Below are 19,083 nucleotides of genomic sequence, written 5' to 3' on the forward strand. Positions count from 1 at the left end.
GACGCGTTCCTGTTGACCTACGACGTCGCGGGCCAGTGACGAGCAGACGACGCGACGCCGTTGAAAGGAACAATCGAACGCTCGTGACGTCATTGGGCTTCTGCGTATCCCGCTTCCCGAGCAGACGACGCAGCGTCGCTCAAGAGCGCGATTGAACGCCCGTGACGTCACTACCGCGGCGTGCCTCACCCGCGCCCCCGCGCGGAGCCGGCGAGCCGTAGGGAAGAAGCGGGACGCAAAGGGAACGCGCCCTGGCGCTCCGCGGAAGGCGGAAGGCCGTTCCGGCAGCCATGGCGTCGAGACGCTAGACGCTCTGGACCGCGGCGGATTTTTCGCGCGTTCCCGGCGCTTGGAGCCACACCGGACGATGGGGCTGGGCTGGGAGTGCGCCTTCACCGAACCGGGAACAAGGTAGGTCCCTCTTCTTCGAACTTGCGTGCGCCGGTTCAGCGGGAGAATCGGGAAGAAAAAAAATAAGCAAGCGGGCAAAGGCTCCTTTTTTTCCTCTCCTACCCGGCGAGCCATTAGTGCGGTGGATATCGTGGCTCCCTTGAAACGACGGTTTCGACGTCGCCTGCGACGGCACGCAAGAGTCTAGCTGGGAGAGAAGGAAAGAAAGGAAAAGAGAAAAAAGAACCAAATAGGAAGGAATAAGGCAGGCACTGCGCGAGAGAAGAGGGTTTGTTCGAAGTGCCGGGCCCCAGGTTTGACGGGGATACCAGGAGGGGGGCGGGTTTCCGCTACGCGCGCGTGCGTTCGTGCGCTTCGCCAGGAAAGGCGTGGATTACCGAAAGGCCTGGGATGCTGCCTACCCCGAAACCGCGCGATAGGAGGGGCCGTGCGCGCGCGAGCGCGCGCTTTCGAGTACCCGCCTTTTTTTTTTTTTTTTTTTGGCGCGCACCTTTTTCCTCCCGGTTCTGTACGGCTAGCCGCCCGAGTGCCTACGTGCTTCTTCGGGCCTCGACGCTGGTCCGAATCGACGGCACACCATCCAGAGCAGGCTGCGTCGGTGCTGCGGTCAGCAAGATGGACGGAGCGCTTTCGGAGAGTGGGCGTTATCAAGCAGTATAACGTCGAGCGTTATAACTCCTACGGCATGCTTGAGGGTATCGCTCCGCATATTTTTCCCGCGCTTTCCTTAAGTGTGATAACCGCAACGCTTCAGAAACTGACGAACGCGCATCGTCGGAACGTCCTGCTTGGAGAGACGAAATGACTCGCCACTTCAAGGAAAATGGGGTCTGCATCTTGAGAGCTACTGCAACTATAGTCTCTATTCTTTTTTCTTGAAATCAGCGTCGGCCTTTGAGCTTGCTTTTCGCATTCTTTGGACACATCGGCTTCATTTATAAGCTTTAGCGTATTTATTTCAGCGCCATCGCCGTTGTCCCTTGCGTAAGGTCGCAAGAAAAAAAAAAAGCTTGCGGATAACAGCAACAGCAAGAAATATAAAGTTCTAGCACAGCCATGTGACGTGAAACTGTTTCAGTAAGTCACGTTGCTTCGAGAGGCGCACGTAGGCGGCCACGACTTCGATTTCAGCCTGCATGCCTATAGGCCTCGAGTAAATAAACGGAAAGAAAATTTCGCCGCATCCGCGGTATACACAGACTTTTGCTCGCGTAATTGTACATGCCGTGATAACACATTTTCTCTCGCCTTATTTTCGTATTCCTGCCCCCGCCCGCTCCTCCTCGGTCCTCTCCGTCCCCGATCCCTTTCCCCACGCTGAGTAGCCGCATGTAGGAGAGCACATACATGCGGGCAGAATTATTTGCATTCGATTACATACCCTTCTCCCTCTCTGTGGCGCTTATACCTTCATGTGCTCTGAAAAAAAAAAAAAAACTATAGTGGATAGCTGGTTTTCGGAGCGTCGCTTATACTACGTACCGGCCCAGTATATCGAGTCCTTACTGTGTGGGCGCGAGAAATCGTCCGAGAACTGTGAGGTACGACGCCCCTTTCGTTTGGCTTTCCAAGCGTGTCTCGGAACCGGCACGGCGAGCATTGAACGCACGCTTTTCGCGTTGACAGAGCGCGGATGAAATAAGGAAGAGGTAAAAAGAGAGAGATGATGTGGGGAAGGGAGGGGCTGGCCCGGGGGGGCGGGGGAGGAGGGTGTTGCGGAGAGAAGAATAATGTCGACCCGGCCTTACGAGCTTGTCGAACACGATCTGACCGATACGTGCTTTGTGCTTCTGTGTTTTTTTAACTTCGCGATAAGATTTTGCTCACTTTCGACGCTTCTCTGTTGCTCCCCTCTATTCGTTGCTTTTTTTGTGTGTGCCTCTCATTACCGCAGTCTTTGACGCACTGATTAGGACGCAACCGAGAGAGCAATTAGCGTTAAACCGACAACGAAGGGCCGACCGCAATCAATTATCGGCTGCGAAGCGTTATTTCGACGCTTCTCCGCTTTGCATGCTATAGACCTAAACAAAAAAATAATAATTATGCGCGCGCATCGCGCGAAGCCACGAGATTTGTTGCCAATGCGCGAGAATAAAAATATCACAGAAGGGCACTAAAGATAAACTCCTAAATAGATTAGGTTGGTAAGGTATTCTTCAAAATACCATTTTTGTTAATTGCACGGTAATATGTCGATTACTGAGAAATAAGTAAGTGAAGGTCACAGTCTCACTTCTCGAATTTCGCGTCAAAATCCTCAGCGCTGGTGCATCTTTGTGACGTCACGGATTTCAAGGCGTACTTTAGTATTTTGGATAGTAGTGGCTCAGTAGATAATCTCCAAACTTTCTTAGTTCAATATTTGGCTGTATTGAAACACAATACACACAATCTTTACCCATAAGGAAAACAAAGTTAACTAGGTCCGAAAAGGCGCTGTCAAATTTTATGACGTCACCGCTGTCTGGTGCGGGAGCTTCAAGGCGACGTCGCCACAGTTATTTCGTCTTTTTTTTTTCCTCTTCGATCGTGCGTCTTTTATGGCTTCCTAAGTCTCTTCTCACGTTAAGGTAGGCTTTATCAGCGTTCTGGATGAATAATTTACTTGCGCATCCCAAACATTATTTCCATTTAGTGTCCCTCTAAATAAACGGAAAAAGACACTGCAAGCAAATGCGCACACGAGTTTCGCGCCTTCGACCTTGCGAGTCTAATTCTTACGTGCCTAGTGTATTCGCATTTCAATTCAATGGGGCCGTCGCCTCTAGCCTTTAGTTTGTCTTGGGCTTTCTTTTTTGGCTCGAGAGCGTCCCTCCACAGTATGAGTGACTTGTTCGTTGCAGAAAGGTAACTTACCAATGCATATTAACTTGGCTTTACAATTTTTTTTTCTTTCTAAATCTGAGTTACGAGAATAAGCGAGTAAAATAACGTTTATGTGGGTTCGTCATTCTGTTGAGATGTTGGCAGCTACTCTGGTCTCCGTCCTTCGGGGTTCTTTGCCAGGTTAGCAAAGTGAACACGCCAGTGGAACAGGCCAGGACTTGAACAGATGACAGACCTTTATATGAGGCGTTGACTGGCATTTGGTTACTACATAACTAACTAGAGCGCTCCCCGAGTGGCCAAGAGGCAATGGAGAGATAGAGAGAGAGAGCATCTTTAATGAGCCTAAAGATGCCTTGATTTGCAGAAGTGGTTCCTTCTTCACGAGGATCCATGCTCCGTCTTGGCTGCGACCACCCTCTCAACCAACACGATCTGGTCCGAGAGGCGGGGAGCTGGACAGCAGTAATGGAAATATAAATCAGTACGGAGCGCGAATACTACGCGATACCACACACACACACACACGCAGATAAACGCACAACACGCCATGGTTGCTTAGTGGCTATGGTGTTGGGCTGCTAAGCACGAGGTCGCGGGATCGCATCCCGGCCACGGCGGCCGCATTTCGATGGGGAGCGAAATGCGAAGAAAAACACACGTGTACTTAGATTAAGTGCACGCTAAAGAACCCCAGGTAGTCGAGATTATTCGGGGGTTCCCCCACTACGACGTGCCTCATAATCAGACCGTGGTTTTGGCATGTGAGACCCCATAATTTAAAATAACTTAATACACGCACACAGAAGAAGTTTGTTGATCTAGAGTGTAACTGATCTAGAATGTAATGAATTAACGTAAAATTAGTGGAGATATAAATGCCATATGTACGCATTTACTGCGAACCGAACGCATAGAGTTCAATAACGCACAAATGGGCGGTCTCGGCAGATATGTACGTTCCATGCCAAATCTTGAAGTGAACTTACGCGCATTGCTCGATCGCATACTTCACCACAGCGCAATCGTTCTACACCGTTACCGTATAACCGCCTCAGCGTAACTGCGTACGCGCAGGGCACTGCAGGTGGTGTCGGTCACGACAGAACGGTAACGCTATTGTAGAATGTTGTAACATGCTACGAAAGGCAATTCTGAGCACAATAAGGAGTGCTAGTTCCGTTGCTCGAAACCGGCAATGACGTAAGAGTTATTTCACCAGCTTAGCGCTGCACTTTCTTGCCACCTTTGCCGTCGACTGATTATGGGCTGCAGAATTAAGTGTGTGATGCGCGGATAAAGTCAAGAAAATTAGCGGCTCGTTCAGCTTATATGCAGAGATGCCAGCAGGTATTGACGACAGTAAAGACCCTTCTCTTAGGGAGTGTTGGCAAACTTTTTTTTGTAACAATGCCGCCAACTCGTAGCCTAAAGCACTCCATTTTACGGAAAAGTCACAAACAGATAATGACGATGGTGACTTGGTCGGCATTTTGTATGTATATTTAAATCTTCCTAGACCTCTTACTTTTGATTTTCTTGAACTATATCGATTTGCATTGCCTTCCACTGCGGGGTTCTAGCTGTTGGAAAGTGAAAAGGGCAAACAACCCTTCATTTGCTAAATGTATATCACTTTTCAAGAATGCGCGTTGCTGAAAAAGAAGGTTTGATGCACCTAGATGGCTCACTAATAAGCTCTTGGTTGTGTAGTTCGAAGTACCTACAAATGGAGGCACATAAATGGTAATTGAACAGCCAACCTTTCTTGAGAAATTCCGCCAGGGCAATCTACCGGCTATTTACGCCATCGAAAAAGTGGCTATGATGACGACGACGACGACGACGACGACGACGACGACGACGATGATGATGATGGTGATGATGATGATGAAGCCACTGCCGTTTGAAACGGTCGATCACACGACAGGATCGGGCCAAAAAGAAACGTCAGAAAGGTGGAAATTATCAACAACAACAAAAAAGGCACTGTCACACACTAAATCACACTGCGACTCCAAAAAAAGGCACAGTTGTCGTTAAGCTATAGGTGACTGAAAGCTCGCGAAATTGATCCATTTGCTCGCTGTTTTAGCAACGCTGGACTCAGTGATTTTCATTGATGTTTTATACATCTGTGAATAAAGAACTTGGACACTAGTCATGTCCCAGTGAAACAGATTACCTGTAAAAGCTTTATACGATATTTTTTTGTGCGCATTGACTTGAATGATCTTTCAGTGGATAGCAAGTGAATACGTTCAACGGCGTTTTAGTTCTCCGTTTTGTACTCTTGAATAGCTTTCTTACAATAGTACTTCTGTCGTTCTCTGTACCTCCCTCTCACTTTTCGCTCTCTAAGTTCTGGACGTTGACGCTGCTCTTGTGATGCCTTCATCCTTTCAGCACAATCGCGTTACCTTCATTTTACTTGTATATCTGTAACATGTTATTTCTGCTTGCATCATGCACGTCTAAGCCAGCAATCGCATTCTCACCTTTCAGGTTCTTTATTCTTTTGTGTACAGACTCGCTTTACGAGTGATCTGCCATTTTCCTTCCATCTCCTGTTCCTTCTTTCATGTTCTTTTTTCCCTCTTTGATTTGCTGTTAAAGGGGTACGGAAAAATATTCACTAAGTTGCAAAATCCCTGCCGCGCGCTTTTTTGCACGCAGAAAGGATATCATTTAGTATGCATGAACGTTGGAAAGCACTTTATATAAATTTATGGGAAAGAACAATCTGACCGAAATGTATAAAATATTTACACGTAGGCACACTGATACAAACGGCAGATACCCAGGATAGGGCACGAAAGCTGCCTGCTGCAAATTGCACATTTAAACTCCCTCACTCCTCCGTGCGCGGGCGTCCTCTTAACCCTCACCCCTCCCCCCACCCCTCACCCCCCGGGGCAGCTGAAGCACCGTCCCGGCACTTCTTAAAATGTTAGCAAAGTATCCCCCCCCCCCCCTCCCAAAAAACAGTATAGTCTTAGACCACACACCGGAAGACGACTGGGCAGTGTCCATAGCTGTGATTTCTTATAGTTCCGTAACAGTGTTTTCATTTTATACTTGAGGTGGTTCCCGCTGCGGATCTTGCGTCACCGACACTGACGTGACGTCACGACAAGGAGCAAGATTTCCCGACTTCGTCCAGAAGTAAGGCAAGGTGTGATGACGTTGCCCGTAGAAAAACGCACAGCGATACCGCGTGCTTCTTCTCGCTGCGGTCGCGTGTGACAGCCGCGGTGACTATGCAGGAAACGGAGCGAGGTAGTGTGTCGTGACGTCATCACGCATGCACCTTCTGGATACGAAACTAATTCGCAGCGACAAGCATTATAGTTATGGGGTTTAGAGAGCTCGCAACTCCTTTAATATAAGAAATGTGAAGTCGAAAATTTCACGTAATAATATATATATATATATATATATATATGTATATATATATTCGTGATAGGTGGGCCTTTAATGGCTAAGCTTCTAATACTTATTATTTTTTTTTAATTTTAGATGTAAACATGAGTAGGCAGGCGACGTCGGCGCCGGATAACCAAAAACCCCAAAGTCGTTACTCCAGCAAATCAAAAGGGAAGAGAAGAAGAAGATATCTACGAAGACTATACGCACACGAACACGAGCAATTAAATAGTGTCATCACGGGCACGAGCACCGAAAGCACATCCCAGTAGCCATAGTACGGTCACCCATCACGCAATAGTGAGAGAGTCCGCACAAGCCTTTCAATACATACGGATATAAGGACAACGTGCCCGCGATATAAGCCCATTAAAAAGACGCATAATGTAGAGAAGACAAAGCACCTAATGTCAATTATAGGTACTCTATAATATAAGCGTTTACTAAAAAAATCAGGAAAGGGCACTCACGGCTAGCGTCTGCTTATAAGTGCACGAACATGGTCCAGGAGCCTTTGCTCAGTGCGGAAGAACGTCCGTCAAGGCTGTTCAAACGATCACGCAGAAGAAGCCGCTGTCGGTAATATTGAGGACGTTCTGTGATAACACGCTCCACTGAAGCGTCGGAGTTGTCGCCGGAACTACAATGTGGGCATGTTGTTTTTTTGATGCGACACGTGGAGTGAGGCGCGTAGGCTACGTCTACGCGTAGAAGACGTGCCTGGCAAGCACCTAGAACAACAAGGAGAAAGGAGACGATGAGCAAAACGTGAACAAGGTGAATGCAGGAGCCAATGTTTCGACAAGTGGACTTGTCTTCTTCAAGGCGACATATGCTTTCCTCGCCACAGTATATATAGGTGGGGTTCTTCTAAAGGGGAGAGGGTGTGAGGTGGGAGGACGCGGAAACGAGGGAGAAACGAAGGAGAAAGGAGGGGGCACACGCTCTAGCAGGCGACATTAACCGAGGGGATGGTAGATCCTGGTGTCGGAGTTACTGTGCATTTGCTCTGCTTGCTCGCAAGATATGATAAGTGCAAATCTTGAATGTTTCCACTTTCGCAGCCAAATGGTGCAGCCAATGGCATCATTGCTCGACGTCGTGGATACTGAAGTATCATTTGGGGTATTTGTGTCTTTCCTATCGCTGGAGAAATTCCACTTAGGCTCCCACATTGACCTTTCGCTCATTCGCGGGTAAATTGTCATGCTTCCCTCTTTATTTCTAAATGATGAGAGCCTCGACCAGAACTTTGCAACGTGCATGAGTTGAACGATGGGCTGGTGGCGAAGTTTAAGTAATCAGCAGCGTTTTTACTGCCTTTACTTTTTCCATTTCCCCTTTCCATGTTGTAGTACCTGCTATCTATCTATCTATCTATCTATCTATCTATCTATCTATCTATCTATCTATCTATCTATCTATCTATCTATCTATCTATCTATCTATCTATCTATCTATCTATCTATCTATCTATCTATCTATCTATCTATCTATCTATCTATCTATCTATCTATCTATCTATCTATCTATCTATCTATCTATCTATCTATCTATCTATCTATCTATCTATCTATCTATCTATCTATCTATCTATCTATCTATCTATCTATCTATCTATCTATCTATCTATCTATCTATCTATCTATCTATCTATCTATCTATCTATCTATCTATCTATCTATCTATCTATCTATCTATCTATCTATCTATCTATCTATCTATCTATCTATCTATCTATCTATCTATCTATCTATCTATCTATCTATCTATCTATCTATCTATCTATCTATCTATCTATCTATCTATCTATCTATCTATCTATCTATCTATCTATCTATCTATCTATCTATCTATCTATCTATCTATCTATCTATCTATCTATCTATCTATCTATCTATCTATCTATCTATCTATCTATCTATCTATCTATCTATCTATCTATCTATCTATCTATCTATCTATCTATCTATCTATCTATCTATCTATCTATCTATCTATCTATCTATCTATCTATCTATCTATCTATCTATCTATCTATCTATCTATCTATCTATCTATCTATCTATCTATCTATCTATCTATCTATCTATCTATCTATCTATCTATCTATCTATCTATCTATCTATCTATCTATCTATCTATCTATCTATCTATCTATCTATCTATCTATCTATCTATCTATCATAATTTTAGAACGTTTCATACTCTTACGCCCTTACACGTTGTTTTTGTATGCTCGATGAGTACGGTTCGTGTTCATCGCGTGTTCGGTACTCGGGTTTCGGGAACGGTGGCGGGCGTCGGCGGCGTCCCCGGTGCGACGACCCGGACTCACTCGCGTAGGCGCGACAGGCGTCGTTACGCGGTGGGACGCTCGCTCCGTCAAGGGAAATTTCGCAAGACTTGTTTCTTTTTCCTCCCGAGCCGGACGCCACCAGAAGACGAGCGTGGGCTGCGGAGGATTCGCGCGGGTCGCGTCTGACGTAAATGCCGCCATTACTTGCGCTCTTCGCTCTCGCTTGGAAACGATGCGCGAGGGATCTGCTCTCGTAAGGAGCGCGCGCCCAATTTAATATAAAGTTGACCTTCAGAGCTCCCTTTATGGCGGCTTTGTTGTTTGGAAAGGTCCCGGTTCACGTACTTGCGACTGTTCATTTTTTTCCTTGCAGTTGTTTATTAACTGCGACAGTGTGGGAAATTGACTAAGGCAGTAATGAAGTTGGTCGCTCACGGTGCTGTAGTATGACGGAGACATATCGCTTACCTCGAGAGACGTACGCATTTTTTACGTGTACCTCACTGGGCATGGCAACCACGCAGAGCACGTCATCACGTGAAAAATGACGCGTGGCATGACTGTTAAAAAAAACGAGTTGCTTTACAGATATATTGAAAAGTAAGCAGTGCTGAGACACTTGTCGGTTAAATAGTGAATATTTGCCGCTTCGCATGACACACGTGGTAGTTTCTTTCTCGCTTTGCCCATGACTGTACAGTTGTGAAACAGGATGACACGATGACACTTTCTGACACGATGTCGTGGCCTATTTGCATTGCGCAATAAGGTCCATAAAATGTGTGTACGCCTGTCGAAATGTACAGTTAGAAGTTAACGCCCTGTGTAGTTCTTATGACTGTCCGCGACCTTTTAACGTTGGTCAATTTTTCACCATATACGAAGTTCGCCTAAGGAAGAGCCTGCTATCCCAAAATTAGAGCTTAAAACACATTAACCAGGAACAATTGAGGTAAACAAAAAATAGAAATAATCAATACCTTTAACGATCGCATAGTGTAACGAAAACTCGCACTGCATTCTCGTGAGCGTTGTCTAGCTCCACAAGGCATGCGCAATCACGTGATAGGTTAGTAAACCATATTTATTTCTTCTTGTTGACCTTCTTGCTTGTGCTCTGTTTCTTTCTTTCTATCTCTTTCTCTCTCTACACACTCACTGCGGGAAACTACGACAATGTTCGTGGTGCCATACACTTCCTTTTGCGCAAGTAGCACCATCGTGTAACGTCTAAGGCCACTCGGCTTTCGTACGTCTGGTTTTGAAACCAGGACGCAGCGTGATGCGTTAGGTTTTACCAAGCCGAAACTTCTACCTTACAGCTGCTCCTAAATTCCTGAGGTAAGCGAGCCTTGAAGACAAACGTCAAGAACGCTGCTTGCAACCGCTCTGCAGTAAGGTGGTTTGCTTAGGTTGTTGTCGTGTCCCTTGCTCTCCCCTTACCCTTTCTTTATCCTTTTCTGTTATCCCCATACCTCCTTCGTCGCGTGCAGGCTAGCCAACCCGGTTAACCTTTCGCCCTTTATAAACAACATTCTTTCTCTAACCGTTTGCCACCGGCAGACAGTATTCTTAACTATAGTGCGTGCATGGGCTAAATGAATAAAAAAAGCAAAGCAAAAGAAAAAAGAACACCACCACCACCACCACCAACAACAACGACAACAACAACAACTTGGAATTGCGAGGAAAACTCCACTCGTCAAGATCTTGTCTGGCTGTCGGCCACGTAGGATTCTAAGTACTCTAGTTTGTGGTCGAAAGGCCCACAATGCTGTCGAGATCAGCCCGTTCTTTATAGAAGGTTAAAACTCTATATAAACTTCGCGAAGCGGTATTGTTTCAAAGCACCGTAGAGGTAGAAGAGCCAGCTCAGGGAGTACATTTGGTAGAAACAGAGGGGGGAACATTCGTTTATAGTTCGTTCGAAGAATGAGAACAAAAAAAAAAGAAAGAGAAAGAAAAGAAATACTGCCGATCGCTCGCGTGTGTGCCGTTAGGTAGCAACGCACGCTTTAAATATTGACGCACGTTCGATTTCTCAGAGTGGAGTCTGGAGCTCCCGCTGAGCTCCGCGATCAGGGTTGGCCTCGGCAAACCCCCTTTTCCGATAACTCTTTCCACATAGCACAACGTCGCCAGGGACACCCTCGCGCGCTGGGTCAGGGAGGAACTTCAACGCGGCAGTTTTTTGACCCTAAGGGTACGCTCTACTAACGGGTAACACCTGAACACTCCGCGTGAGCAGTGGTTTTGTTTCTTCTGCTTCTTCTTTTCCCCAATTTCCTGCTTTCGGCACTGGGCGAAAGCCCACTTATCGTTTGTTTGACGGAGCGGTTATATGGACGGCTTCTTCATCCACATTTTGAACTCGTTTCAGTTTGTTTTACTTTTTATTTTACCGCCCACCTGCTTCGCTGTGAACCATTATCTCTTCTTCAGTCGCGTCCGTTGTGTAGTTTTACTTATCGGTGCTTGGTGTCTTACTTACGTAGACTGCTTTTTCAATTATTCATTTTCACGCTGCAGTGTCGTGTTATGATTTTTTTTGCTCGCATCTCTTTCGTAATGACCTCATTGTTTTCCCAATTCCACATCTCATTCCCTTTTCCTCGTCTGCTTTCTTGAAACGAAAACTGTCTTTCGCAACTGACAGCAGACGTGAGCCATGTTTTTCTGAAGTTATCTTTCCATTACGTCAACTGTTCTTCTCAAACTTCCTGATATCACGTCGTTCCCATTTTTCTGTTCACATATATATATGCATGTGTGTCTGTCTGTCGGTCTGTCTGTGTTTTTGTGTTTCCGACTTTCTTAGACGGTGTTTCTTATACACACGCGTATATACACACACACGCGCGCGCACACGCACATGCACACACACAGACAGACAAACAGACACACACAGACACACACAGACACACAAAGGAATAAGAAATATTAACAGGCGAATGTACACTACATGATATCAAGAAACGTACACATTGCTACGCGGTGGACGCAAAGGTTGACATAAGGAAAAGATAAATTTAGAAAATCACGATTCGCGTCTGCTGACAGTTGCAGAAGACCGCCTTCTCTCAGTTTTCTTTTTCTTTCAGGCTGTAATTTCATTCTCATTATTTACGTCACGAAATTTATACCCTCCTCCCCCTACTCGCTCTCTCGCGTGCCCGCTGTCACTTTCATTTTTATTTACGGTTATGGTCCGTGCCGGCGGCGCTGTCGTCTGCTGGCGAAGCCGTTCCGGCTTCTGGTCGTCTGCTACGCATTAACTCGATCATTCCCACGCCACTGCTCCCACTGAAGCGCACCGCCCCCTTACCCGTGCCTCCACGTATACGTGCGTTGCGGCCTTATGAACGTGATCGGGAGGACTCGGGCTCTTTAGTGTGTATACATTCATCTATCTGTATGTGCGCGGCGCGCGCATTCTCGCATAACCCCACAGTATACACGGGGAGCTGCATCGCCGCTACGCGCAATAGCTTTCTATTACTCCGAAAGATCATAAAAACCCGGCCCGGGCGGGCGAGCAGTGAAGTATCTTGAGTTAATATGTCGTCTGGAGTTATTTGTATTTCTTTGTTCTTTCTTTTCTTGCTTTCTTTTTTATCATCTGCCGTCTTGGTTCCTGCGCAAATGCGTTTTACACCGCATTTACTGCCAAAGCGGTGGGCAGGAATTCTGCTCCAGTTTTCTCGCAATGAGGCCGGAGCCAGTTCTTGGCTCACGTGAAGTTTCTCACAAGAACCACTGGAGGAAACTATGGACAAAATTGATAGAACCGCAGCCGTTACAAGCGTAACTAATGGTACCAGACAGTGATAGAGGTTTTAAATATATACGAAAGTTCAGGTAGATATCAGATATGCAAAAGTCTGGGATGACGATGGATGTTAGCCAAACTTCATTGAATCGAACGGGCTAGGAAACTATTTGTCCCCGCCACGTTTCAAAAGGGATGACAGTAGTTATCGTCTTCATCGTCATTTATAATCATCAGCGTTCCGCCATTGGTACAGCTTCCATGTGAACGAAGGAGACTGGATGGATTTGTTCAATATTCGAGCTTGTGGCTTTCATACGTTCTCGTGGCGTTATTATTGCGCCGCTTCAGTTAGAGCAACTGTTATCGTGAATACTTTTAACTCCTTGCTGTCGCATGTTATTTTATTTTCTTCTTTAAGAAATGTTTATTTTAGTTCATTTAGGTTTGAATGAAGATGTTTAATCACTCGCTCATTTATTAAGCCTTCTTTTTCGAAAATTTAAAGCAATCCGCGTTTTCTAAACATAGCGAGGCTCTATGCATATTCATTATCATTGCGAATCGCTGCCTTTACTATTGACTAGGAGTGCGCGAATAGTGATCTTTGAGACCGAATCGAATACGAATCGAATAACCAGAAGCGAATCGAATCGAAAATCGAATAGTTTACGAATATTGAATGGCCATTATCACCATAATATAATGACGCACAAGGCGTTATAAAATTATGTTCACATCTCAACATTTTTAATGTTAGCCAGCATTTGTGATTACAAAGTACGTTATTAAACCTCGTTTATTAAAATCACAAAGGAAGCATTAGGAGCGAAGAAGTAGTTTCTTCGAATCCACAGCGCCCCACAGAGAGCGCAAATGATCGCTGTACTGCCCGTAAAGTATGGCTACCTAAGTCACGTGACCTGCTCCACTACGCAAGTTATCACGTTTTATGTCTCTACTATGCCCGCTGGGGTGAAGATTTATCATACTCTTCCTCCTATATTAGGTTTATGTGGGCGCAGTTGACGCTTTCAAGTATTCGAAAAGCTTTCGAAAAGTATTCGCATTTTCGAATAGTGACTATTCGATTACAATGACGCCATATTCAAAGCTATCCGCATTTATCCACTTTCATTTCCATTTATTTATCATTTTTTAAATTCAATTAATAAATACGGATAATTTTCCTTATGGTGTCGTTGCTTGTTGGCCCTTGTGATTTGACTAATAAAATTCGGGCCCCTCGGTTTCCTTTCTTCTCGTCAAAGATATAAATATCAAGCCCTCAGTTTGTAGTGCGAGTTTCTTTTACCTAAACAACTGTGAAGGGTTATAATGATTTATTTCTTAAAAATGATGTCTTTCTTAAGTTTAGTGCTTTATTGTTTAGCTACAATTTCGACACAGCGGGCTCTTCGGTAGCCACACTTCCCGTACTGTCGAAGTTTATAAGTAAAAATAAATGGTGTATGTCGTTTCACTCTCCGAACCTTTTCGTTTTTTTTGCTCATACAGCGTGAGGTAGGCATAGCGGTCGGAGCGCGAGCGTAAGAGTGAGTTAGTGGTATACTTGATCCGTGCGGGAATAAGTAAGGGGAGTTTACGATGACAGCCGTCGGAACGTTGATTAGGTGTGTTTGTCTTGGTCGGTGACGTCTGAAGTGTAAGGGGCATAAATGCCGTTTGTCGGTTCTATCCTCTCTGTTCTGTCCTCTCTCTCTCTATCCTTTTACTCCCCGCTCCCCCATCACTGCTGACTGCCTTTCAGGTGTCAGCAGACTGCACTAAGTAGTTTCATTTCATTTCATTTTATTTCCTTAAAGACCCCACGAGGGGGTAATACATAAGGGGTGGAACCAGCTAAAAAAACATGTATAACAATGCTACACGTGTTTATATACGAGAAAGGTCATTTAAATTTTCACCGAATTATGATGCACAGGTGATATCAACGATATGTCGGGGAAGGTCGTTCCAAGCTGCACCTGGGAAAAAGGAAGCTGAAAAACTAACCGTTCGGGGCACGAGTACGAAAAACTTGAAGGTTGTGGTTGGTGCGGTGCGGTGACAGTGTTATCAACAGTAATATATTTTCTTTCCTTTCCATTTCTTCGTTTATTTGATTTATGATTTCAGTAAACAACTAATCGCTACTACTACTACTAAGATCCCCGTGACGGCTCAGTTGGGGACGCGACCGCGGTCGATGGCTCGCTTTGTCGCCGCGTGGTCGCGCCGCCTAGTTGGACGGTTGCCAGGATCAACCCCCGTCGACCTCGAGGTTGAAGTCAGCGACACGGCGGGGTTTGGCCCACCGGCTCGGGGGGCCTCCCAGCAGAAGGTCCGAGTCACGAGAACGGCGACTCTGCCGTTTCCTGCCGCCTCTTGCGTTTGCCGCGCCGAGCAGCCGTGGCGTTATCCCGACCCTACCAGTGTTATTATTGCGTGACCAGACAAATTACAGCCAGCAAACGGATACCCATATGAGGCTACCTCTGTGAAGCGGTATGGTTTTTGTGACACAACCTCGAGTTAAGCGAATTACTTCGTCCAAATCATCCACTTAAAACGGCACTTTTTTTGAAGAAAGCTTTCTGCTGTACTCTTTTCTCCTTGTAGTAAATACCATGTAGACCGAGCGCAATCAATCAATCAATCAATCAATCAATCAATCAATCAATCAATCAATCAATCAATCAATCAATCAATCAATCAATCAATCAATCAATCAATCAATCAATCAATGTTATTTCCAACAACATTTGGGGACACCCTGGTGAAAAGCAGCTCAAGCCAGCTTGAAGGTGTCTCGGAGCCCGTCAATACAGTGGGCACTGAAATCAAATAAATTCACTGTTGTCTTCATTTTAACATGCACACACGCAAGACAATAACTTCTTTGTTGAAAGAAATAGAAGGACAATAAACAGGACTAAACGTAATGCGGGCATGGTACACAGCCAAGCAGCGCACAAATAAAGACTGCTATAGGCGTGCCTACATTCTTCCTATATGTAAATATTTTCGTACGTTAGAGCATAAACTCACAAGTGAACGCGACAGAAGAAAGGAAGCAATATATCAGTAGTATCAGATATCACTGAGAAGCAAAACCGCAGGAAGAAGAGCTTAGTATATGGCAGATACAAAGTACTTACGCATTTGTCTAAAAAAAAGTATCCCTAGAGTCAACCGCGCAAAGAGAACTGCATTTGCCTGTTTCGAGCATATTGTGTGTCGAAGCGAATGTTGAATGTTCATTTGCTTGTCCAGCGGTGTGCCGTGTATCCCTGCTGTCCACGGCAGTGAGTGTGTTTTGTGTGTGTGTTTTTTTACTTGCCGGAAGCCTTTCGGCATAGTGCATCCAATGAGCTCACGCCGAAACCGTTCTCACTCTTGAAGTGACACCGCCACCGAGTTGGTTGTTATCTCATTGCGATGGCAGTTATGTGGACACTCCAGGCGCAATTCTTCTGTCGCCGTCGCCGTGAGGTTCCGTATAAAGTCCAAGGGCGACAAAATCGTTGCCGTGCGCCGTATGCTGTATGTGGGAGGGAAAGCGTGCGAGGGTGAGCCGGCGAAGGCGGCTCGCGCGCGAGCGAGGAAGGCGGGACGGAAGCGCGCCCTCTTCTGTCGCGCGCTATGCACGGGGTCGAAGCGAGGGGGTGGGGGGGGGGGGGCGTTCTTCCTCGGCGGCTGCTGCTTCCGGCGCGGCCGTGCGGGCGCAGTGTCTTGAAAGCGATCTGTGATGTTTGCAGAGTGCGGGGAGCTTCGTATGCGCTGTGCTTTCGACGTTTCGTTCGCGTTGAAGCGAGAGATGCACGAAGGTCAATTCGCTCGCTGCAGGTGCGGCGATTCTTGACTCTAGCGTTTTGACAGCGAGTTTCCGCGGCCATCGAGCGGGATGTGTTCATGTTGAAATGTGCGCAGGTGAAGCCCGTGCTTGTTAATTTATTTAGTAAGCGAATGTTTACAAGCTTATACGGCCGGTAAAACTAATATCATTACTTCGTATAGCTATCTATTAATTTGCTATGGCAATCGGTGCTTCGCCTTACGGGCGACTTATTTTTATTTTGTTTTCAGGACATCCTCCAGCGCCGAGCCATTATAGCAGAGAAGTGGGTAAAATGGTTAAGTTATTAAACTATGTGGTTTTACATGCCAAAACCACGATCTGATTATGAGGCACGCCGTAGTGGGGGAGGACTGCGGAATGATTTCGACCACCTGGGGTTCTTTAACGTGCAACTAAATCTAAGTACACGGGTGTTTTCGCACTTCGCCCCCATCGAAATGCGGCCGCCGTGGCCGGGATTCGATCCCGCGACCTCGTGCTTATAGCAGCCCAACACCATAGCCACTAAGCAACCACGGCGGGCAGGGTATAAACTAAACCAGAAACACAAAGTAGGAGAACAAAGCTAACATGCAACTGGCAAATGATAGCAGGATACAAGAAGGCTAAGACTCACAAATCATTCGTTCCCTCAAAGAAGTGCAGCAATATCGGCTGTCAACATGTCTGCACATAACACTTTCCATTCCGAAACGTTTCGCGGGAAGGAAAATCAATTTCGTGCAGTTTGGGCGACATTTAAACCTCTCGTATCGGTCGCCGGCAAGACATCTAAGGCGGAGCGGGGGGGGGGGGGGGGTAGTTTTTTAGGCATTTGACTTCATCTATATTGTCGTTGTGTCGTTACAGATCCAGCATAAAACTATGTAATATTGTACTCTTGCATGTGGCGGTTCAATCCTGATGGTATAGATTTTTATCGGGCTTGTCACATACACTTATTTTTCGCGCTTATTGTTGCATTTCGTGCAGCGCCGCACCAGTTCTTCTCGGTCTCACTTCGTCTTCGATCGTCCGCTTCAAGCCGACAGAACATAGAGTTGTAGTTTGGTCGAACAGCGATGTAAGAACTCGCAGCAAGCGAGGTGCGAACGAGCAAACAAACGGAAAGGCTTGCCCCCTATTAGGCCACGGGCGTGCTTGCCAAGAAGGTCTTCACCTCCCGAACCCGCGCGCAAACACTCCCAAGATCCTAAGTAGCTCGAGAGGCTTACTCTCACTCGGCCCTATTCAACATTAAACCCCTCCCTCTCCCCCTCCCCCCCCCCCTCTGGCCCGGCGTACATTGGAGTTTTTGTTGGCACCTCGCACAAAGTGAAACCGCGCTCAAAATTCTATCTCACCGGCAACTTCCGTGTAATCGCTTTAGCGTGGCGATTGAATGCGCCCGAGAGACGCGGCTTGTTTTGCCTCGGACATATTTTGTCCGTTTTTGTGTGTGGTTGTGGCGTTCATTGTCTCATTTTGTGCGAGAGATTGCGAGAGCGTCCTTTGTCTTTGCGTTCGGCTTTGTACTCACGTACATGCGCGGCGGAGTCTCTGGCCTCGTATCGACAATTGTTGTACAGCGGCGTGGGAGTTGGAGATGCGCAGAGATTAAACTATACGGGGTGTCGAGGGGCATTGTGGGAACGCCGTCGCATTGCGGGGCGAGAACGCGCTTCGCAATTCAAAGGTTTGTGTGGTCGCGTTGCGGCAACGCTGCTTTACAATAGCTGAAATTTTGGTGGTTGAGTTTTACGGCTAATGCGAGTGTCGAGCGTGCGCGCGTGCGCGTTCTGGCAGTAAGATATTTCAATGCAGGTTTTAAAGCATGGTATACTGCAAACTCAATTCTTAAGTTACTCGTGTTCTTGCTGTACATTGCGTTGCACACTGCAGATTGCATTGACTTTTATAGAAACCAAAGAGTCCAGTCCAGGTCTTCATAACTTTTCTTTACTATGATGACCGTGACATCACACTGACTAACCGACGGTTTCGACCTGCACGGAAATTAAAAAAAAGAAAATTGGAGGACGCTTAAGCTTCGCCTTTCACAGTTGGAACGCGATAGCATTCAAAGATCGCTGACTGCTCCTTACGCTTCCCAGCAGCTAAAGCTTATGTAACCGTAACGTTTGCCGGAAAACGCTGGCGGCGAACGCTATGCACGAAGGCGACCTTTCTGGTAGAAACGCGGCCTCTTAATTGCGTGGGCCGATCCCGGAGGTCGTGCACAGCCGCGCCAAAAAAGGACATCCTCTTCATGTTTCTTTCATTGCTTCGCACTTTTCTAAGTCAGAGATCTAAGTCTGAGAAGATTTAGCATAAAAGTTATGCGCCGTCGCTATGTTGTTTCATGACAATTGTGTGCGGGCTGTCATTCTCAAAATTCCGAGGAATAACTTTGTCAAGAATGTAAGACAAGGTATGAGCAGCTTTAGTGATTAGAATTGTGTGACGATATAGCCCGCTTATACCGCACGTCATATAGTAAGGCGTGGC

The 19,083-nt window shown here is 46.2% G+C and overlaps 1 protein-coding gene across 1 annotated transcript in view; it reads left to right on the forward strand.

Annotated features, from left to right (window-relative positions):
• Positions 1–238: 238 nt before the first annotated feature.
• The window catches only part of RhoGAP100F (Rho GTPase activating protein at 100F), a 131,489-nt gene continuing 112,644 nt past the window's right edge, over positions 239–19,083 (forward strand). Inside the window, exon 1 of the mRNA XM_050167816.3 lies at positions 239–411. The gene's annotated coding sequence lies outside the window, so the exon portion shown is untranslated. The remainder of the gene's footprint in view (positions 412–19,083) is intronic.

This window comes from Dermacentor andersoni, chromosome 11 (genome assembly GCF_023375885.2).
Source record: "Dermacentor andersoni chromosome 11, qqDerAnde1_hic_scaffold, whole genome shotgun sequence".
In the NCBI taxonomy this organism is placed as follows: Eukaryota; Metazoa; Arthropoda; class Arachnida; order Ixodida; family Ixodidae; genus Dermacentor; species Dermacentor andersoni.